This window comes from Canis lupus, chromosome 13 (genome assembly GCF_048164855.1).
Source record: "Canis lupus baileyi chromosome 13, mCanLup2.hap1, whole genome shotgun sequence".
Classification (NCBI taxonomy): domain Eukaryota; kingdom Metazoa; phylum Chordata; class Mammalia; order Carnivora; family Canidae; genus Canis; species Canis lupus.
In genome coordinates this window covers 56,801,066-56,824,697 of record NC_132850.1, presented here as the reverse complement: position 1 = coordinate 56,824,697, position 23,632 = coordinate 56,801,066, and the positions used below count along the sequence as shown (strand labels likewise).

The 23,632-nt window shown below is 35.6% G+C and overlaps 1 protein-coding gene and 1 long non-coding RNA gene across 11 annotated transcripts in view; one reads left to right on the top strand and one right to left on the bottom strand.

Moving 5' to 3' along the window:
* Positions 1-462: 462 nt before the first annotated feature.
* Positions 463-23,632, bottom strand: part of TMEM144 (transmembrane protein 144) — a 72,473-nt gene continuing 49,303 nt past the window's right edge. For 8 of the 10 annotated variants that reach the window (XR_012006199.1, XR_012006190.1, XR_012006198.1 and 5 more), the window contains 3 exons: positions 9,701-9,775; positions 5,874-6,081; positions 463-2,305 (listed from right to left, as the gene is read on the bottom strand). The gene's annotated coding sequence lies outside the window, so the exon portion shown is untranslated. The remainder of the gene's footprint in view (positions 2,306-5,873; positions 6,082-9,700; positions 9,776-23,632) is intronic. The other 2 variants (XR_012006191.1, XR_012006192.1) reach the window with 2 other exon arrangements.
* LOC140603148 (uncharacterized) lies at positions 645-6,978 on the top strand. Its single transcript, XR_012006205.1, has 2 exons — positions 645-974; positions 6,038-6,978. It is a non-coding gene; the product is annotated as an uncharacterized lncRNA (long non-coding RNA).

The following is a 23,632-nucleotide window of genomic DNA, read 5'->3' as shown; positions in this document are numbered from 1 at the left end:
ATTTGCCTGAGGCTCAAAATAAATATCAAAGTGGCATTTTTGGGGTGATATGTTCGATCCCTTTCATAGACATTAAAACTAATGTACAACAATGTATACTTGTCTCTTCTTCTGTGTTGATAGGTTAACTTAGAATTGCTGAGGCCAGTCTCTCTAAGGTCCCTACGACTTCTAGAATATCTAAAACCATTAAACAATATAAACACAAGTGCATGATTTCATATCTTAATCCCATTTCACTTATGCAGCAAAAATACTCAGAATAACTATTACTTTGACTACTACTTACATTTATATTTCCTCGGATAATATGTAAGCAAAAGCCCTTCTCTTAAATATACTTGATTAGGTCAACGAGAATCATAACAAGCAGTTAATGTCACAGCACGTTAGTTTACACGATAATGCTTTCATTTGCATTATTTCCCTTGTTCCTCCAAATAATCGAGTGCCAGGCAGGGCTGATATTTAAAATTTTTATTTTATATTGTGAAAACTGAGTTTCACATAGTCAGAAATGGTTCTCAGACCCTCTAAAAAGTCCTGGATGAAGAATCTGTCACAGGGAAGTCAGAAAAAAACCAAACCAAACAACAACAACAACAAAAAACCCCCTTGAGTTCTGACAGGCACATTATCTTTTCTTCTGTTGTGACTTTAACATGCATCTGACACTACTTCATTATTGTAGCTGTTGTTACTTTTTGCTTTGTCCCTTACAACCTGGTTAAACCAATTTGGGGTTTGGCCTTTTTTGTGAACTCATTTTCGTTCTAATGACCACTGATACCACCTTGTGTTCCAGGCTCCCAGCTTAAGCATTCATTCTCTGCTTCTTTGTGTGACCAGCCTCTGGAACGTTGCCATCCCCACTTCTGTGCTCTTCGGCAGTCTGGCAAATAGCGGGTCTTCATAATAGATAAAGAAACCGAGGCTTGGAGAAGTTAATTAAATTATCCAGTATCACACTACTGGTAGGTGGCAGATTGGGATTTTAACCCTTGCCTCTCTGACATCAAGCTGTATGTTCTTCCTATTAGCTATTGCTGAAAATTATTATGTCCAAAGTCTTGAACATGACCCTCTGCACGATGCTTCACCTTAATTCTAATGTAAATTCTAATACAAAGCTGCGCTGCCACAGTTCAAGCAAAACCTCGACTCTAACTTGTCCACACCTAAGAGACTAGTAGGGTTTAGTAAATTGTTGAAGCAGCATTCTAAATCTGATCCAAGGGTCATCTGCATTTTCATTGGTTGTCCTTCATCAGATAGCTGTTCTATCAAGTGGAAGTTGGGACATCATCACAGCATGGACGATTTTAAAGTTCCGCCTAGCACAGTTGTTTGCATAGGATACGGCATAGGCACAGGCAGTCCTGCTATACTGAAGGAACATGTGATGACAGTGAAACAAGTTGTTTGGAAATCAATTATATTAATTTCGTCTGACACTTTAATTTTTTTTTCAAATCTTTTAAAATTTTAAAATGTTAGCAGTACCAATTTCGGAATTATATATCAAAGAAAAGTAGACATCCCTTCAAATAATTTTTTCACTCAAAGAAGTTTGATCTCCAGTTGAAAACTTTGATTCCCTTTGTGATTGGCTTCCTGTTGAGCCAACTGAAGGTAGATTAATTTTGTGCTTTGGAAAGTTACAGATTAAAAGAGTCAGTTGATACATTATTCTAATCACTAAACACACATTTCACATGATAAAGGACATAACCTTAATAAAACAATCCCCTGAGAGCAAGACTTTTAAATGATTAACAAATACAACTTTCATAAATCTTGAAGAGCAAAATTCCTGAGCAGGACAAATAACACCAAGCACTGCTTCTATTTGGCTCACCCTGTGGAAGTTAAACAAGGCCATTCTTTGGCCAAACTGGGAAGTCTTTTAGATTTGTATTCGGTGAAGACAAATACTTGAGTAAATGATTTGATAGCCAGTTCAATTCATGTATGGGTTGACTGACTTTCTTGTAGTGAGTTTTTCATTCACAAACAATTCTTGTTTTTAGCCAGGGATTTGACGGTAAGCCTGTTAACTCTAAGTTGTGAAATAAAAGGTTTACCTCTTATTAGAGGCATTTCAGGCAATAGTATAATTGATTTCATTAAGTACAATACATACTCTGTACCCCTAGTGATCATATACGAGCAGCCAATATTAGGGAGTGGATGCGTTAAAAGCATGGATTTTGAAGCCAGACTAGCTGAGCTGCACCCTGGCTCTGGCACTTATCAGCTCTAGGTTCCTAGGCAAGCCAAACTCCTTGTGCTTCAGTTGTTTAACCTGTGAAGTGGAGAAAAATTGATAGTAGCTATATTACAGGCTAATTATTAGAATACGTGTTAATATGTGAAAGCATTTGGGATACAGACTGGTACATGGTAAATATGGTAAGATGAATATGCAAGGGTAGCATGGCAACTTTAATTGAAAAACCCACAGGCACATGCAGCCCAATGTTTATAGCAGCACTACCAACAATAGCCAAATTATGGAAAGAGCCCAAATGTCCATTGACTGATGAGTGAATATAGAAGAGGTAGTATATAAGTATAATGGAATATTATTCGACCATCAAAAAGAATGAAATCTTTCCATTTGCAACAATGTGGATGGAAATAGAGAGCATACTGCTAAACGAAATAAGGTAGCCGGAAAGACCATTATCATATCATTTCACTCATTTGTGTAATTTAAAAAAACAAAACTGATGAACATAGCAGAAGAGAAGGACAAATAAAATAGGATAAAAACAGAAAGGGAGATGAACCATAAGAGGCTCTTAACTATAGGAAACAAACTGAGAGTTGCTGGAGGGGGTGGAGTGGGGGGATGGGCTAAATGGGTGATGGGTATTAAGGACGGCACTTGATGGGATGAGCCCTGGATATTATGTGTGGGTGATGAATCACTGGATTCTACTCCTGAAACCCATGCTGCACTATATGTTAATTAACTTGAATTTAAATAATAAAAAAAGAAAAACCCATAGAAATGCATCGAGTATCTAAATTACAGATACTGAGCTTGCCTCACACTGTGCACTTTGCCTCTTGATCTTGTGTTTTCCCTTCTTGCTTATGGATTTAGTAGGTCAAGTATGAAGCCTAGGCCGACCCATTCCCTGAGCTGTGATGTCAAGTATGATAACCATTAGCCACATGTAGCTATTAAAATTAAAATGTATATTAATTGAAATAAAATAAACTTGAAAAATTCAGTTCCATAGTCACACTAACCACATTTCAAGGGCTCGATAGTCACATGTGGGTAGTGGCTACCATTCTGGACAGTGCGGACACAGAACATTTCTAACTCTGCAGAAATCTATTGGATAGCGCTGATAGTTTGCTAGTGCATAACCTTTCTTGTTCCATTCTAACATGTATCTAATATAAACAGCTTCTAATTTACAAATGAGATGTATTCTGAGAATTCATTTACAAATTGATGCGGACTTTGAATAAGACTCCCTATGGACCAATTACATTAAGATTACAGCAACAGAAAGCATATGAAGAGGCAAATGGTTAACCAACGTAAGAAAATGTTCAAGCTTATTAGAAATGGAAACAGCAATAATGAGCTTAGTTTCGATCATCTGACTGGAAAAAAATAATGGTCAGGTACTACGCTGGTAAGTGTGCTATGAGGCAAAGGCATGTTGAGTATATATTTTTGGTAAAACCTATCTTTAAAATAATTTGGCAATACATATTAAAAAGTCTTAAAATTGTTTATACTCTTTGGCCCTGTAATTCTGGATTTAATATTTCTTATATTAAAGTTTTCTTATATTTAATATAAGAAAATAGAGATGCTTACAAGATTCAGTACAAAGGTGCTCATTATAGCATTAATTATAGTAGTAATTGGAAACAACTAGTCGGGTGAGGGTTAGCTCAGTTGTGACTTCGACATGTTGGAACACTATATATTCATTAAAATGTTTTTGTAGCATTTTGACAATGTAGGACATATTCACGTAGAAAAAAATGAGAAAATGATAATGTATAGTATGATTAAATAATGAAAACATCTCTGGGAAGCGCTTAAAAATTAACTAAAATATCAACAGTGGTAATCTAAGTTTTATAGGAGGGTGTGTAATTTATTTTTTGCACTGTATATTTTCAAGTTGTCTACAGTGTGCATGTGTTCCTTCTTTCAGAAAAAATAATACAAGAGTACATTAAAACTAGTGAAAATTATTGGCAGCGAACCTATAGTACTACAAATACAACTAGTCAAATGAAAATAGTCAATAACCATTGGACACATCATCTGTACTTTGTCCTGTGTGAGATGCTTAGGTTAAGAAATAGAACTGAATAATGAATAAAATTAATGAAGCATGAATACTTAATCTGATTAGGGTTTTCTTTTTTTTTTAATTTAAAGATTATTTATTTCCTCATTCATGAGAGACACACAGAAAGAGAGGCAGAGACACAGGCAGAGGGAGAAGCAGGCTTCCTGCAGGGTGCCCGAGGCAGAACTCCATCCCAGGACCCTGGGATGACGCCCTGAGCCGAAGGCAGACGCTCAGCTGCTGAGCCACCCAGGTATCTCTGATTAAGGTTTTCACATGAGATACAGACATATCCTGCTAGGTTATGCTGTGGAAACAAACGCGCTTCAAATCATAGTTAGTAACAACAAAGATTTCCGTTCATGTTACATGACCCTTTTAGGCTACCTATAGCTGTGATCCATGTCCTTTTCACTGGAGGACCAAGGATGAAGAAGCAGCCCCCATATGGAACACTGCTGATCCTCCTGGCATAGGGAAGACAGAGAAGGTGGAAGCATGAACGGCCTTAAAGCTTCTGCTATGATAGAGCTTCACTCCATTTACATTTCATTGTCCAGTGCAAGTCACACAGCTAAACTTCATGTCAGTGGGATAGGAAGTACAGTATTTCTACAGGAGAGGCTAGAGTGGAAGTGACTAGATACTTCGATGCTTTCATAGAGCCACACCCACTCAGATGTGGGGATTTTAATTCTATAGATAAGGCTCAAGAAGCTGTATTTTAAACAGTGCTCTTTAAAATTTTGATGAGTCCAGTGATGAAACTCATCTTGCGGAATAAATAAATTAGAATACACAAAAATTTATTATTAGAATCTATGGCAATCATAGGATAAAAGTAGAAGCTTGTAGGTCCTGATTTGCTAAGGCTAATTAGTTGGTGCAATGTAATAAAAAACTCCCCCCTGCCCTTTATTCTCCAAGGCATCCTGATTTGTGTGATTAAATAATATGGCCACCCTAAGAATAGGTTATTATTATTATTATTATTATTATTATTATTATTTATTTTATTTATTTATTTGAGAGGGAGAGAGAACACAAGCAGGAAGGAAAGGCAGAGGGAGAGGGGACCCCCACCCCCCCACCCCCACCAGTGAGCAGGGAGCCCGATGCAGGGCTTGATCCCAGCACCCTGGGATCATAACCTGAGCCGAAGGCAGACATTTAACTGACTGAGCCACCCAAGTGCCCCAAGAATAGGTCATTCTTTACTGAAACAGGGGAAGATATATACAGTTTCTCCTTCTCTCTTTCACATTTGCTTAGCTCAGTATATTCAGTCTTTCCCTAAGCCAATCATATCAACAATATTTCTTTGGTGCCAATGGATGGTATTTCAGAGAAATTCTAGCCATGATCTCCCCTTACAATTTACTGACACGCTATTTCTAGAAGTCTTCAGAGATAGCTTACATGTCCTCAAAAAGACAGTTTTCTTTGCCCTTTTAATTGTTGTGGTCAATTGTATTACCAAGAAAATAATTTCTGCCTCTCCTTCCTGAACCACTTTCTACCAGGCATTTCTCTACTCACCTGTCTCTGCTGAATGAATATACTTTTTACCCTGTTGATACCAGAGTTGGCTGGGACACTGGCATTGACCGGGAAAAGGTGAATGTGAGTGGAAATAATGGCATCACTTCAGAAGTTTTGAACACCATCACATGGTTCTGCTTTCTCCCTTTTCTTTCTTCCAGGAGAACAGAAGTTTCCAGATAGAGCTGCTTCTTCAGCCTTCGTCCTGGAATGAAGAGGATGTAGAACACCAGATCTCAGAGCAAGACAGAGACCCTGCTGAATAAGCCACTGTGGTTCTGGGATTGTTTGGCGATGCAGCATAACTTAGTCTAAACATAATGATAAGATTTTCAGAGCTTTCCATTTCCTTTTTCTATTAGAGCTCTCTCTTATGGTCAGTCTCTGATGTCATGAAGCAACATATGGTTCTGAAGAGCCATTGATATGTTGGATTAGCAGATGCTACCTCATTGGACATAGGTATAAGGATACCAAAATGTCTTGCCTCATATCTTCTGGGTCAGAGATGCTGCTGTTGTAAAAGCTGAGCTGTAGTGGATACATGCTATTTTTATTTGATGTGCCTCTTCCTTCCTTTGTGAGGTGGTCTTTTGAGAGAGTGAGTCTTTTTTTTTTTTTCTCTTTGATCATGTTCTATTGGGGGTGCCATTCACAGATTTCTCCCTCCTCACATAGGAGTTAACAGTCCACTCATTCATGGTATATTCCATTCCCCCAGTCTAGTGATTGCTCCAAGGGTAAGCAGGTGACTGAAGTCACCTGAGTCTTTCGGGACTCTGTAGTTTCTAGTTGACATAGAAAGCGCTTTTCTTAAGAGATGTTGGAGCTAGAATGGTAGCTAGCTGGAGCTTTTTGTGAATTCACACTATCATGTGGAGATAGCTTATATAAGAATAAGGAAAGAAAAGGCAAGCAAGGACATGTAGGGCTGAAAGAGAGTCATAGAACAGTTATGGGAGCGGAGGGAGAAAGGAACAAGGTGGCAGGAGGGAGAGAGACTGCCCACTAATTCTGAACTGAGTCATGCCTGAATACCATTATATTTACTCTCTCCCTATTTATATAAACAAATAAATAAATTCTATTTATTTCAGGTTAATTTGTGCTACGTGTTCCTCCCTTGAAATCCAAAGAGAGTTAAGCTGTGCTAGGTGAAGCCATGCAGAAGTTATCCTGTGGCTTCTACCAAAATCCTTTATTAGGAAGACTGAGAAATAGAGTGAGGGTAGGGAAAGCTGGAAATGCCTCTGTTGGGGCCTCTCCTTTGCCGCAGAAGGGCAAGGAAACATGCAGAGGTGTCCTCTTTATTTTGTTTGATCTAGACTCTTAATTCAGAGAAGCAGGCTGCTGATCAAATTTGGAAGAACAGGGATTAATAACCAGGTGAACAGCTATGAGCTACGTGCTATCTCTTTGAGCCATGTCCATCTATTGCTGGGGGCATCTTCTTCCTCTGAATAGGAAACCACAGAAGATGAAAGGAGCTAACCCACTGGGACAGGAACACAATAGACCTAAAAAATTCTGAAAGTGATTGCTGGAATAAAAGCTATAATTTACTACCCCAGCCCCTCCCCTACAATATCTTTGAGCAAATTGCATATCTAAATATAACAACCTCACTGAAAACATGATATTTAGAAAGATCTAAGACATGACTTTTCGTTAGATACTACAAAATAGCAGAAAAGAAATGTGGGAAGTAAATGACAAATGAAGAATACACGTAAGTAAAATGATTTTTCCAGCATGCAAGAGAGTTAGACAATTCTTGGTTTCTATGTGTCACTTCCCAGTAAAATGAACTAATATCTTTGAAGAAAGGATTGATAAAGGTTTGGGTGGGTGAAGTAGAAGGTGAGTTTATGTATCAGAAAGCTAAGAAGTGCACAAAGACTGACAGGGAGGCACTGAGAGGCCCTCCCTGCTGGCCTACTTTGAGGAGCTGAAGTATGAAGAACAATGCCATTTACAACAGATTTTGACACATTGAACAAGAACAACAATGAGTTTCCAAGTCCATAGAAAAAGAGAGAAGGGAGGGAGCAGGAAAAGTTTATTTTCACAGAAGAATATTGTGTAAAAAATATACAAGATCACCTTTTTGTAATTACTGATATAATTTGTTCAGACCAGGGATCATCACGGATGTGGTAGCCAATAGGGGAAAGTTAGTTGGGGAACAGGATATTAACAAAGCCTCAAAGTATTTCTTAATAATATTTCAATCTGGTAGGAAACACCTAATCAAATCATCAAACTCAGCATCTCTCTTGATATGATACATATACCGTATTAACTATTGTATACAGATAAAAATATCTAAATTGAAGCTATTCACAAGGAAACGATCTGACAAATCAAGATTATAGGCTATTTTATAAGACAACAGGCCTAGATTCTTCAATAAAAAAGTCAGTATCATTAAAGATAAAAACAGCTAGGACAGGTATAAATAGAAAGGCTGTAAAGAAACATGGTAACTAAATTCAATGTGTAAGTCTTGAATGGACTTGGATCAAAAAAGTGATAGGAAGCTATAAAGGACATTATTTAAAAAAATCAGGGTAATTTAAATATAGACTAAGTGTCAAGTAGCTATTGCTGTGCAACAAATTCAAATTCAATGGTTTAAATAATTACTTATTGTTTCTCAGGGTTCTGTGTATTCTCTTCTGTTGATAATGTTAGCACTGCCCATGCAGCTGGAGGGAACCACAGGGTGGCTGGAATCCTCTCTTCATAGGCCCTTGTCTTTCAGGAATAAATAAATAAAAATCTTAAAAAAAAAAGAGAGAACTGGACCAGCTTTCTCGGTGGCACCAGTGACCTTCCATAAAGACAGGCCCTAGTTAGTTAGCATTTGGGTATCTAGTCTCTGCTTGCAGTGGGTCTTTGGTTGGCGTCTTAGAGGTTCACAATGGCCCTTAATGTATCAACCACAGATGTCATATTAGATAATATTTCTGGATCAATGTTAAGCTTTTTGGCTGTGTTAATAATATTGTGATCATGTGTTAATAATATTGTGATCATGAAGCACAATATTCTAGTCTTCAACCATAAAGGCAGGGGTCATTAAAATAATGTGGCAGGATTTGTTTCATGGGTGGAATTTACCTTCAGGAACTCTAGGGAGGGAGGAGAGAGAGACAGGAAGAGAGAGAGAGCAAGTAAAGGAAGCAATATGCTAACAATTATTAGAGTTAGGTTAGGGGTGTACAGGTGTTTCTATTACTATTCTTTCAGATTTTCAAATCTGGGTTTGTTGCACAAATTTCCCTATGTTTGACGCTTTATTAAATAAGACTTGGTAGAATTTGAAAAAGCCCTGGCAAGCTTGTGAAGAGCAAGTCTATACCTTGAAAAAACCCTGGCAAGCTTGTGAAGAGCAAGTCTATACCTTTTCTACCTCTCAGATTCTGGATTCAGTAGGCCTGGGATCTGCCTGTGTGACAAGAACCAAGGTGACTCTCTTGGTCTCTGGTTCACACTTTTAGAGACACTACACCACACCAGAAAGGTGAAGAGGGGCCCATACACTTTATAATTAAACAGAGGGCCAGAAAATACAGATTGTACAGAAAAAGATGGGAAGAGGGAAGTTATGAAAAATGAAAAGGTAGCAAAATAAGATGGAAGAAGTGAAACTAAGCAGGGTTTATAAGAATAACTATACATAGGATAAACTCATTGGTTAGATTAAAAGACTCAATGGATCAAAAAGCAAAACTCATCTATATGCTGCTCATAAGCAACTCAGCTAAAGTCAAAAAATACATTTAAAAGGCACAGTGGAGCTTTATAAAGATAAATTTTACCTTCTGTAATGAAGATCTAACTGGAATAAATTTTTCTGAACTAAGTAGTATAACATCAGAATTCAAGAAGCAAACCTACAAGAAATAGAAAAGGAAATGAATAGAAACATTAACTGACAGATTAAATTTTAAAAATAAATATTTGGCTTAAAGGATGTGAAAAAGACAATAAATAAAGCTGATTTGACTTGTATATGCAGAATCTAAACACCTGAGAATAGTTAGGATATCTTATTTTTAAGCTTCCATGAAATACTTATAGAAATTGACCCTATCTTAGTGCACAAAAACTGCTTCAATAAGTTTTAATAAATAAAAAGAATATGGATTACATTAATTTTGTGAATAATAAAAATGATAAAGATAAAAATTCAAAAACTTTAACCACCTGGAAATTTTAAAGATGTATTTATTTATTTTGGAGAGAGAGAGAGAGAGAGAGAGAGAGAGAGAGAAAATCTCAAGCAGACTCCCCCCTAAGCACAGAGCCAGATCCAGGGCTCGACTTCACTGGGTCTGATCTCATGACCTGTGCCGAAAAGTCAAGACTCAGGTGCTTAACTGAGTAAGTCTTTGAAGCCCTAAAAAATTCTGAAAGTGATTTTGCCCATAACTACATGGAAATGTTAAAATGCTATCTTAATTATTCTTGTGCAAAACAGAATATTTTAACCAATAGTGCAGAATGTCTAGAAAATGAAGATAAAAACTGTGTATTGAAATTTAGGTGACTTGTCTATATTTATAGCTATATTTATAGAAAACTTAATATATATAAATACTTATACTTTACTATGAGATAGAATAAAATATTGAATTAAACATGTGACTCAGATTAAAATACAGAGGATTTAAAAAAAGAGATTTTATTTATTTACTCATGAGAGACACAGAGAGAGAGAGAGAGAGAGAGAGAGGCAGAGACACAGGCAGAGGGAGAAGCAGGCTCCATGTAGGGAGACCCTTGTGGGGACTCCATCCCGGACTCCAGGATCACGCCCTGGGCTGAAGGCAGACTTTCAACCGCTGAGCCACCCAGGTGTCCCAATACAGAGGATTAAAATGATTAAAACAGAAATATAAAAGGTAAATAACAGAATTGATAAATAAAACTAAGAGCTATTTTTTCTTCAAGAACTGGTATTTTAAACCAATAATAATAAAATAAAAACCATGCAGCAACACAATCAAAGTACTAAAAAATTTGAAAGATGTCAATTGTCCCTGAATTAAATTTATAGATTTAGATGCTATTCAATCAAAATGCCAACAGATGGGGGCCCCTGGGTGGTTGGTTAAATGACTGACTCTTGATTTTGGCTCAGGTCATGATCTCAGCGTTGTGAGATGGATCCCACGTCTGGCTCCATGCTCAGTGTGGAGACTTAGATTCTCTCTCCTTCTGCCCTTCCTCCTTCTAAAACAAAACAAAACAAAATGAAAAAACCCAACAGATGTATTGTTGCTGCTGTGTTTGTTTGATTGGAACATGATAGGGTTATTCTAAATTTATCTTGAAATGTAAACATATAAGAATAACCAGAAATAACCTGAAATGGAAGAGGAATAACAGTGAGTAAGCTTAACAACTTTAAGCCATATTATTAAGACAGTAAGTACAACTCTTTGATCCTAGCACAGAAAATGATTACAAGATTCAGAGATTGACTCAAGTGCCTATAGGAATTTGGCATACATAAAAACATTACAGAACTTTGAAGAAAAGTAGAATTATTCAACAAATAGTGCTGAAAAAAGTTATGAGGTTTTGGGGAAAATAGTATAGGTAAATCTTCACCCCTTGCTCTAAAATTAACTCCATATGATTTAACATTTTAAAAATAAGACATGATAATAAAAGTGTTAGAAAAAAAATCATAGAGATTTAAAAGAATTATTTTGGGAGTGTGACCAAAATCTGTTAAATGGGAACACTTGATACGTTTTACCTTGTAAGAATTAAATGTATGGGTGGTAATCATCAACAAAACCAAAATAAAAAATAAACTAGGAAAAGTATTTACCAAAAAACATATACCACAGGCGAACAGATTAATTTCCTTAACATAACAAAAGGATCCTACAAGTTATCCTTTTAAATCCCCAGATTTCCTAGAAAAAATTGTCAAGAGATATAAATATGAAGAAAGGTCACAAGAAAGGCAATATAAGGAGTCGATATACGTAGAAAGAATTGATCAATTCAGCTCACAAACTAATATACACCTACACATCCTAGATGTTTAGATGCCGTTTTTAATCAAATCACATTGGTTAATAATTAAGAAACTGATAAAAATCATTTTGGCAGTGTAGAGAGAAATGTGTTAACAGGGTTAAAATACAGTTACAACTTCCGTAGAGTATTGTGGCAATATCTATCAAAATTTAAAATGTGTATCTATCTTGTGATACAATAATTAATTCTACTAGAAATAAGCCTCATAAACATATACACAGAAACGCACAAAATATACATGCAAAGATATTACTGGTAGCATTTTATTTACTTTTTAAATAACAAATTAAAAAAACAATATACTTTTGTTTTTTCATTGCTTTAAAATAAACTTGTTTTATTGGGAAACCAATTTAAACAAAATCTATGTCCATTTTAGTGAGAATGTAGATGGGCATCATAAATTCTGTGAAGAAACAACAAATTCTTGTTCTATAAAGAACTTTCTTTTAGGGTAAAGTCCAACCAATATGAATAACAATTTATGTTGATGCGCTTCTCTCCCTCTTTCCCTTCTTTCTTTCTCCCACAAATAAACTGCATAAGAATGGGTCATAAGAAAAGCCCTGTTGGATTCTGAGAGATTTTTCTGAAAAGTTTGCCTGAATCAATAGTAAGTCAAACAGCTGGGGATGCAGAACTCAGTAAAACCACACAAAAACTCAGAGGAATTACGTTTTTCTTCCTTTGATTTATGATTTTGGAACATCTTTTCAGGAGGATAAGTCAATCCCACAAAGCATTGAAGTTAAGAAATAATTAGGCATTTTGAATTTTTGCAACAGCCACAGAAAAGAGATCCACATTTACATAAAATAGCGCAGCATGTAGAAAGAGCCTGGTTTTTGCAGAAAATCCTTCCTACATGAAAGCGTTCAATTCCAAATTGCCTTCCTTCCAGTTGCTCCCCCACCCCCCACATAAAATGCACAAAAATCTATTGGAATATATATTGTGAGATTTAGATTTTTTATATATTTTCCTGCCACTTATTTAAGAAATCTGTCACATTCCTGTATTAAAGTTTATGGTTTTATTACCAGGACAACACATATAAGTGATTTTGAATTTCAGACCTGAGGTCCTCAATAAGAAGTATCCTGATCAAGATGATAAAAGTGAAGAGACAGGGTTTGAAAGGACTTTTGTTGTGTAAATGAGAAATGAAGAAGGTTCTGGAAAGTATCTCAGCTTCTGATTTGAGTATTTTAGACATGTCCAACTTTCCTATCTTCATGGAATTTGCTTCTTGGTAATTTTCCATGAAGCATTTCAGAGCTGGGAAAAAGAGGATTGTTGGGTACCCGACCTTTCATCAGACATTTACCTTAGTAAAACATCATTCTTTACCCAGGAAACAGGAACTGAGGACACACCTTCCTTTAGCCAGTCCACCCAGTGATGGTAAGAAGCCATAGGAATCCATATTCAGAATCCATCCAATTACAGAAAATGATTACTTAATAGCCTATTGGGAAAACATTTCCGCCTCTGGGTTGCAAAAAGGTCTTCAAAAATAGCAGGGCAAATAGTCCCAGGTCTTTGTGACCTAAAATGTCTAATGAAGCTGAAGAAGAATTATTAGAGCATCTTAGAGAAAACTGAAGCCGTTCAGCCTAATGATTTAGTAATGATGTCTCTGTCATTAGGTCAGAGAATAATGTGGCTTCTAGCTCAGTATTTTTTCAACCACATTCACCACTGCTAGGAGCACCGGCTTTGAGAATTGTCCTATGCCCTTAGTATTCTCAGGCAACACGCTCTTCTGTTTACATAACTCTAAAAATGGATTTATTTTGTGATGTGTTCCACTTCTAGGAAATTAAATGATAAAGACTAAATAATAAAGTCAAAAAGTAATAAAAACCCAAGACTGCAAAACAGATTACCACACCAAGAATTCAACTGAGATGTGTGGAGTGTAAGGTAGAAAATAGTCTTCTTAGTCCAGATTTAAAAAATCCATAAATGGCGAAGTACAGTCATTTCAGAAGAGAGAAGCAGAAGTTGGGGAGGAGAGAAAGGAAGCCCAAATTAAAAAAAAAAAAGAAAAAAAGAAAAAAGTTTACTTTTTTTTTTTTTTTTAAACATAAAGACTATTACGATTAAACCTGCACTGGCCTCTGGTGGTCAAACTTGAAAATGTATTTTTACAGATGAATTAAATGATAATTATTTAATACACATTAATAACTAAAGGTGAGGCAACCAGATGCTTTACTTTGAGTGAATAATTCCTTTTAATCAACTCACTTGACTACAACATTTCTCCTTATTATACATGGCTTCTCTTTGGAGAGGTCATCATTGTTCCAAACTTTAACTGTGATGCAGGAGCTAGAAGTAGAGGTTGTGTTGGATGACACCACTTATATACTTTGGACTAAGGTATTGGTGTGTGTTACAATTTATATAGAAATAACAGAAAAGAATATTTTCCTGGATTTCTTAGGCTACTTCATTTGAGAGAAGTAGACTATGACTTATTTAATGCCTTATTTTATCATGCACATTAAAATGAAAGTTTTAGGAACACAAACACATATATGATTGTCAGAGAATATCAGGATATAGAATCTTAACCCAGCAACCAAACACAGTGCTTTTTGGTTACTCTATGTGAACGTTAGACATATCTTAGGGTATTGATCCTTAAGCAAGAAAAAACAAAAACAAAAACAAAACCCAAAAAAGGTTGTATAATTCATTACAGCTTTAAGAAATATAAGATTTTTAACTCCAAGATTATTTGGAATATTAATTTTTCTATCTAGAGAAAATTAAAGCCCACATTTTCTTGGCTGTTTAGTTTTAATATCAGCTTGAATAATTTCATATGGAAGCCAACAAAATTTTTTACTAATGTATTCCTTGAACCTCAAAAAAATCCCCCCAAAACAGCCTCCAAAATGTATAATTTTATTGGACTTCTATTTTTATTCTAGTCATAAGACATTCTTGTAACTAAGAAAGATGACAGAAACTGTTTTGCTTTCATTCTTTCTGATAATTAGAGGATTTCAAATGATTTCCTGTTAAACTTTGTAAGTTTTAATCTACTATATTAATTGGATGTGAGCTCTTATTAAAAGACAGTTACATAGTGAAATTATAAATGGTCTTGAATTTTAATACCTTAATTTTTCTCAAATAAACTTCTTTTAATATAAAACCTAAATATGTGATAGGAGATATTTTAGCACCAAACGAGGCCTTTAGGAGTTAGCTTAGTTTAATTCATTCAATAAACATGCATTGTGTACCTATTTTTTAAAAATTATTATGTTGGCTACAATACAGTGAGGGTAAACTACAAAGGTAAATCAGAAATGGATCTTGAGATTAAGATACTTCTGGCTTTGCGGAGAGACAAGAAGGACTTAAGGAAAGTTAGACTGTAGAGTAGAAGATGAAGACATGCATTGTTTCAAAGAAATGACCCAAAGTGCACTTAAGCTGAAATAAAAACTCCTATTGAGGAGATGGACAGATGGTAAAATAGAAAGAGGAGCATTTTTTAAAAAAAGGAATACATGCAAACCCAGAAGTAAACATTAATATTCTAATAGATCAAAGGATTATGGTACAAAATGTCAATTCATTAAAGAGAAAACTTCAACAGAAAAATGTTAAAACAAGTAATAAAAGAAAGACAAATGAAGTAAATGACAGGCTATTTTTTGTTTACTACATATTAACTTAAAAGTGTTTTTAAATTTTTATTAGAGAAAATTTAAAACATACACGAACGTGTAAATGATAACATAACGCATCTCCAAGTACCCATCAACCACTTTCTGCAACTATGAACGAATGTCCAACTTTGTTATTAAAAGCCCCACCCACTTAACCCCACTCCTATATCATTCTGTAACAAATCCCAGGCCTCATTTGATTTCATCCATAAGTAATTCAGTTGGAATTTCTAAAAAAAGAGGACACTTCTAAAAAGCAACCCAAATACCATTATCCAACCTAAACATACTTCAAGATAACTTAGTTTTCCAATCGCTTTATTATTGAAATAAGGATTGAAATAAGGTCCTGATGTTGCTTTTGGTTGGTTCACATGTCTATGAAGTTATTTTAAATCTATAGACCTTTCTCTCTTTCTCTCAATATACACCTCCACGCACGTGTATATATGAGCCAGGCACGTGTATATATGAGCAGCTAAATACATATTATATAGATGTATAGAAATACATATGTACACACACACACACACACACACACACACACACACACCCACACACGTATTTGTTGAAGGAATCAAATCATTTGTCCCATACGGTTTCCCACACTTGGTATTTTGCTCATTTGATGTCTTTAACATCTCTGTGGTGTTTCTAACATCTTCCATTTCCCCCTATTTTGTGTATATTGGTAATTATAGGGTGTTAGACACTTTAGGATTGACGCTCCATTAGGTGGTTTTGGAGAGGGCTTAAGGAAATGGGGCTTTGCTCTGGATTGGATGTTGTCAGAAAGTGAGTAATTCTATGACTGGGTGTCTTTATAAATCTTATCTAGGAGGAGGGAAGACTAGAGAGAGGCCAAAGCTGTCACTGGTAAAGCAGTCAGTCACTCATCTCAGCCAGATGGGATATTTTGTGGCTCAGATGATATTTATGTTTTGTCTGGGCTCGGATATGGTTGTGGGTTTTTCTTTTGATCTTTCTTGGTCACAAGGTGGCCTTGTGGGATGTTGAGGTTCTGTGAAGTTGTTTCGTTCAACAGAACCCCAAGGCCTAACTGAGAGTACTGGGCCAGGTCCTGGATATTAGGACCACTTTTCTCAACATTTACTTACCAGTTCATCTCCTCAGTATATGCCTGAGAAAGAAATGCATGCATATCTCCACAGAAAGTCTAGTGCAGGAGTGTTCGTAGTCTCTGAACAGAAGAATGATAAACAAATTGTGGCGTATTCATAAAACGCAATGGAACACTACTCATTAATGAGACAAACTGTTGATACATATAACAAAACATTTGAGTCTCAAAAACATGATGCAGAGAGAAAATAAGCAAACACCAGGGAAACATATTGTATGGGTCCATTATATCCATTGCATGATTCCATTATATATGAGCAAAATTTATAATGATGGAGGCACAGTGGTCACCTAGAAGAGTGTGTGCGGGGTGTGGGGTGGGTAGAAGTTAGAGGCCTGGGAATTGACTGCAAAGAGTCATGAGGGAAATTTCTTGGGTCTAGGTAGAAGCAAGACTTTATAACTTGATTTGTGTGATGGCAGGTCAAATGTTTAACTTTGTAAAAATTCATCAGAGTGAGCATTTGTTGTACATAAATTGTGCTTCAATAAAGTAAATATCATATTCAAGTATAATTTTTCTATTTGTTGGGCTATTACTGTCTCTTCACCTTTTTTTTTTTTTTTTTTTTTTTTTAGAGATTTTGTTTATTCATGACTGATACACAGAGAGAGGCAGGGACATAGGCAGAGGGAGAAGCAGGCTCCCTTTGGGGGAACCTGACTTGAGACTTGATCCCAGGACCTGGGGATCATGACCTGAGCCAAAGGCAGATGCTCAACCACTGAGCCACCCAGGTGCTCCTCTTCAACTCTTCTTATCCATGTTCTTTCAACATGCAAATTTCATAAATTGACTTAATGAGACTAATCCTCAAATTTCCCCCAAACCTCTTTGTCTTACTATATAATATTTTGAGCCAAATATATTGTTTTTGAACACAGTCTTAACATGTTTCTTACCCTCAAATTTATGGAATTTTATCAATAATAAAACATTTTATGTATTTTTAAAATTTATCATGAATGGACTGACCACTAATCTCATAGTGCTGGGCCCAGTCAAGTAAATGACAATTTGATTTATTTGTCTTTCAAGAGTTATATGTTGTGTTTCAATTGAGAGATACATTATGTATGTGGAGAGAATATATTGAGCTTCCTTCTTTAGACTGTGCATGATTTTTTAAAAAAGTTCTAACAATATATTTTAGTAGGCTCCTTACCGCCCACCTCCCCCAACACCTTTGATTTGACTAGAGCTTATTTTGACTTCAATATAAATGAGTAAAACCCAGGTATGAGCCAGAGGAAAACTTCCCAAGAATTCCATGTTCTTTTGTGTGTTTATAAAAAAGTGTTTTTACTATAGTCTCAGACATGTTCTAAAGCAATCACCAGGGATCCCTGGGTGGCGCAGCGGTTTGGCGCCTGCCTTTGGCCCAGGGCGCGATCCTGGAGACCCTGGATCAAATCCCACGTCGGGCTCCCGGTGCATGGAGCCTGCTTCTCCCTCTGCCTGTGTCTCTGCCTCTCTCTCTCTCTGTGTGTGACTATCATAAATAAAAATAAATAAATAAATAAATAAAGCAATCACCACAGACTAGTAATACCAAGCAGCGTATTTAGGAGTTTAAACTCAAATTCTTTTTATGGTTGAAGAGCTAACTACTGCAAAATGGTTTACCTACGTGTGATGGTTAATTTTATGTGTCAACTTGACTGGGCCACAGGGTGTCCAGATACTTGGTTAAACATTATTCCTGGTGTGTGTGTGAGAGTGTTTCGGGAACTGATTAATATCTGAATTGGTGGATTGACTAAAACCAATTGCCCTCACCCATGTCAGAGGCCTCATCCAATTCATTAAAGGCTGAGTAAGAGGGAATTCACTGTCAGCCTGACATCTTTGAGCTGGAATGTTGGTTTTCTCCTGCCTTGGAGGATTGGACTCAGAGGAGAACTTGGAGCATTGGCTCTCCTGGTTCCCAGGCCTTCAAACTCAGGAATTTACACCATCAATGCTTCTCCTTCTCAGATTTTTGACTCAGACTATATCATGAGCTATCCCAGGACTCCAGATTGCTAACTGCAGATTTTGAGATTTCTCAACCTCCAAAATCTGTGAGCCAATTATTTATATAAAGGTTACTCTAACATCAGTGTAAACAAGTGACAAGTAAGTCATAGCACACATGTTAAAATTCTCTGTTCAATTTTATTTTTCCTCAGGATGCTTAGAAAGATAGGAATTGATTGGTTGATTGATTGTCTTAATACTTTGTACTGAACCCTAATACAGATATTGTCAGAAAAAATCTGGGAACTGGGTCAATTACAGAATCAATGGGCGTCACGCACAGCACTACTGTCATTCACAGGAATTGACAAATGAGGAAGAAAAAGCTTTGCAGGTATGAACATTAAAAGAAACTAGAAAAAATATTTGTTGTTGCTGTTATCTTTTTCATTTCAATATATGCTTGCTTTTGTATTTTCAAACATTATAGAAGTATGAGGAACTTAAAAGTTTTGGAGTGTTTGGCTGGCTCAGTTGGTAGAGCATGTGACTCGATCTCAAGGTCGTGAGTTCAAGCCCCAAGTTGGGTGTGGGACTTACTTAAAAAAATATATTAAAAGTTTCTTATTAAAAGTCTCATTTAAAAAAATACAACCAATTTTATGTGTTGATTTCGTATCCTGCAACTTTACTGAGTTAGTTTATAAGCTCTAACAGGCTTTGTTTTGTTTTGTTGTTGGAACCTTTAGGATTTTCTACTTAAAAGGTCAAATCTGCAAACGGAAATCATTTTACTTCTTCCTTTATAATCTGAGTGCCCTTTAATTCTTTGTATTTCTTAATTGCTCTACTACTTCCAGTACTATACTGAATAGCTGGGAAAAGGGGGCATTTTATCTTGTTCATGATCTTAAGAGGAAAGCTTTCAGTCTCACCGTTGAGTATGATGTTAGCTGTGGGTTTTTCATATACAGCCTTTACTTTATTGAGGAAGTTCCTTCTATTCTCTGTTTATATTTACTATGAAAGGCCAATTTTTGTTTATTAGACTTTGTTTTATTTTTTAAAGATTTTATTTTTTAAAGTAATCTCCACACCTAGCATGAGGCTAGAACTTACAACCCTAAAATGAAGAGTCACATATTCTACCAACTGAGCCAGCCAGGCATCCCTAAAGCTTTTATTTTATTATTTATTTTATTTTATTTTATTTATTTTATTTTATTTTATTTATTTTTTTCTAAAGGTTTTATTTTTTCAGGCAAAAGGTAAAATTATTTTTTTCTTTTAAAATTTTATTTAAATTCAATTGATTAACATACAACATATTATTGGTTTCAGAGTTAGAGATCAGTGATTCATCAGTCTTATATAAACCCAGTGCTCATTACATTTTAGACTTTCACAATATGTAATTTTTCTGCTTCATCATCCAGTTATCCAATGCCCCCACCCAACTTCCCCTCCAATGACCCTCAGTTTGTTTCCTATAAGAATCTCTCCTTATGGTTTGCTTCCCTCTCTGATTTCATCTTGTTTTATTTTTTTCTCTCTTCCCCTATGATCCTCTGTTTCTTAAATTACATAGTATGAATGAGTTCATGCAATAATTGTCTTTCTCTGATTGACTTATTTCACTTAGCACACTATCCTCTAGTTCCATCCACGTCATTGCAAATGGAAAGACTTCATTGTTTTTGATGGTTGAGTAATATTCCATTGTATATACATATCCCACATCATCTTTATCCATTCATCTGTTGATGGACATCTGGGCTTTTTCCGTAGTTTGGCTATTGTGGACATTGCTGCTGTAAACATTGGGGTGCAAGTGCCCCTTTGGATCACAACATTTGTATCTTTAGGATAAATACCCAATAGTGCAATTGCTGGGTTGCAGGGTAGCTCTATTTTCACCTTTTTTAAAAATTTCCATGCTGTTTTGCAGAGTGGCTGCACCAATTTATATTCCTACCAACAGTGTAAAGGAGTTCCGTTTTCTCCACATCTTTGCCAACACCTGTCATTTCCTGACTTGTTCATTTTAGCCATTCTGACTGGTATGAGGTGATCTCAAATAAATAAAATCGTGAATGAAAGTGGAGAGATAACAATCAACACCAAAGAAATACAAATAATGATAGGAACATATTTTGAGCAACTATATGCCAACAAACTGGGCAATCTGGAAGAGGTGGATGTATTCCTAGATACATATAAACTATCAAAACTGAAATAGGAAGAAATGGAAAATCTGAACAGACCCCTAACCAGCAAGGAAATTGAAACAGTAATCAAAAACCTCCCAACAAACAAGAGTCCAGGGCCGGACGGCTTCCCAGGGGAATTCTACCGAACATTTAAAGAATTAAAACCTAATTCTTCTGAAGCAGTTTCAAAAAATAGAAATGGAAGGAAAACTTCCACACTCTTTCTATGAGGCCAGCATTACCTCAATTCCCAAATCAGACAAAGACGCCACCAAAAAGGAGAATTAAAGATAGGAGTTTAACTGTTGTCCAGAGAGAGTCTGTCTTCAATAAAAAAAACGAGATGCATTACCAATAAGGACTTCAGTAGCTAAAAAACAACTGAGTTAGCTCTGATGTCCTTTGTTTGCTAGAAGAATCTTCCTGTTAGTATCAAGAAACTTAAAAAAATTCCTACTCCTTTATCTAATTCCTGCCAAATCTTTTCTGTAGAGAGGTGTGCCTAATATGCTTTCTACAACATTCCAGGTCATCTGGTTCATTTATTTCTTAAAAACAAACAAACAAAAATCACTTGACTTATTCTATTTCATTTTAAACAGGAAGAGAGGTATGCCCCATCCTGTACTATCTAAAGATGAAATACTAAATTGTCAAGACAAAAAGCTACTTTTGAGACCTTCACAACACGTAATTTTTCTTACTCTATGTTTGCTTTGCAACTGAGCCAACACTTTTATCTGAGTAGTATTGGCAGTATTAAAGGTTATGGGTTCCATTCGTGCGTCTTATTTTGTATGTTTGTTGGATTAATTTCCTAGGGGTGGGACAATAAATTACCACAAACTTGATGGCTTAAAACAATGGAAATATATTTCTTCACAGTCAGTGGCTAAAAGCCTGTCAAGGTTGGTTCCTTCTAGGGGATCTGAAGGAGAATCCCCTTCCATGCCTGTTTCCTAGCTTCTAGTGGCTTTCCACAATCCTTGGTGTTCCTTGGCTTATAGTTACATTACACCAATCTCTGCCTTCATCTTCATGTGGCCTTCTTCTCTTTCAATCAAATATCTCTTTCCTTTTTCTTATAAGGATACTAGTCATTGGATTTTGAGTCCCTCCTAAATCCAAGATGATCACATTTTAAGATCCATAATTTAATTGCATCTGCAAGGACCCTATTTCCAAATAAGGTCATACTCATAGGTCCTGGAAGTTAGGACCTAGATATATTTTTTGGGGAGCTATATGCAATCAACTATAATGCTGAATTATTCTTTGATGTTACTGTTCATGAAAATGTGACAAAAGAGAACTTAAAATTAAAATGTAACAAAATGCTAATCAGAGGATTTCTACTTCTGGCAAAGATGGGGAGTAACAGGAATCATATTAATCCTTAAACATTAAAGAGATAGCAAAATGTGTAAAATGTATGGAACACTGGGCCACAGGCAGGACATGACCATGATCCCTGTCAGAAGGGGAAACAAATAAGTTGAGCACTATAATTTTTCAATTTTACTGCCTAGATAAGAGTTTGGAGGCTGCATGCAGTACAGTAAGAAGGAACACAGAATCCAGAAGCCTTCCCTGAGTTGAATAGATAGAAATAAGAATTTGGGAAGGTCAGGGCAGGTAGAATAGATGTGTGTATAATTGGAGACCTAGAAAAAGAGGAAGGGGATAGAGAATAAGAGCCAGTTAAAAACTTACAAGAAACAGAACAAATAGTAGAGAAGAAAAATCAATAAAATTGAAGAGAAAAACACAATAGGGAAAACTCAAGTAAATCTAGAGCTAGTTTGTAGAATAGATGAATAAAATTGATAAACTTTTAGCTAGAATGTTCATAAAAAGAGAAGAAACAAATTACCAATATTAGGAATGAGAAAGTGGACATCATGACAGATCTTATAGATATGAAAACATTCATATAGATATGAATTATAGAAATAATTCATGTGGAAGTTAAGTGGTTTGACCAAAAAAACAGAGATAATATGATATTCAGTTATATTGTCACTGTTTTTTTGTCAAATAATTCCATTTAAACAGATTGGTTTTAAGCATTTCATTTTTTTCTCTCAAAAGTCTTCGTAAAGTTAAATGGACACCTGTTCTTTTATTTTCTTTCACTATCTTTAGGAGTGGAGAGAGAATTTTTATTTTTTCATAGCCTAGCTCTTTGAAATATTTTAAATAGCAAAATATAAGTCACAAATTTAAAAAATTTAGAGCACAAGTGTGATAAGAACTACCAAGATTACTTGTAAAAAAATGCAAATTCACACTTTGCAGCCCCAGAGATTAAAATCCATTTGATAGTTGAAGGAAATCCAAGAATATACACTTTTTTTAAAATATAGAAAATGGAGGGATCTAGTTTAAGCAGCTTAATATTTTATAGCCCCCTCAAAAGAAAACATTATAATCTGAAGATGGACTCAGAGGGTCACTAAGAATTTTTTAAATTAATTTAAAACCATGATTTTGTGGAACAAGACACATCACATACTTAAATATAACATACTTAAATATAACTCAAATATATCACATATATTTGATATATCACATATATATTTGATATATGTGATATAACACATCACATACTTAAATATTATATACTTATAATTTAAGTATGTGATAATGTCTTAAAACACATCACATGCTTAAATTATATATATA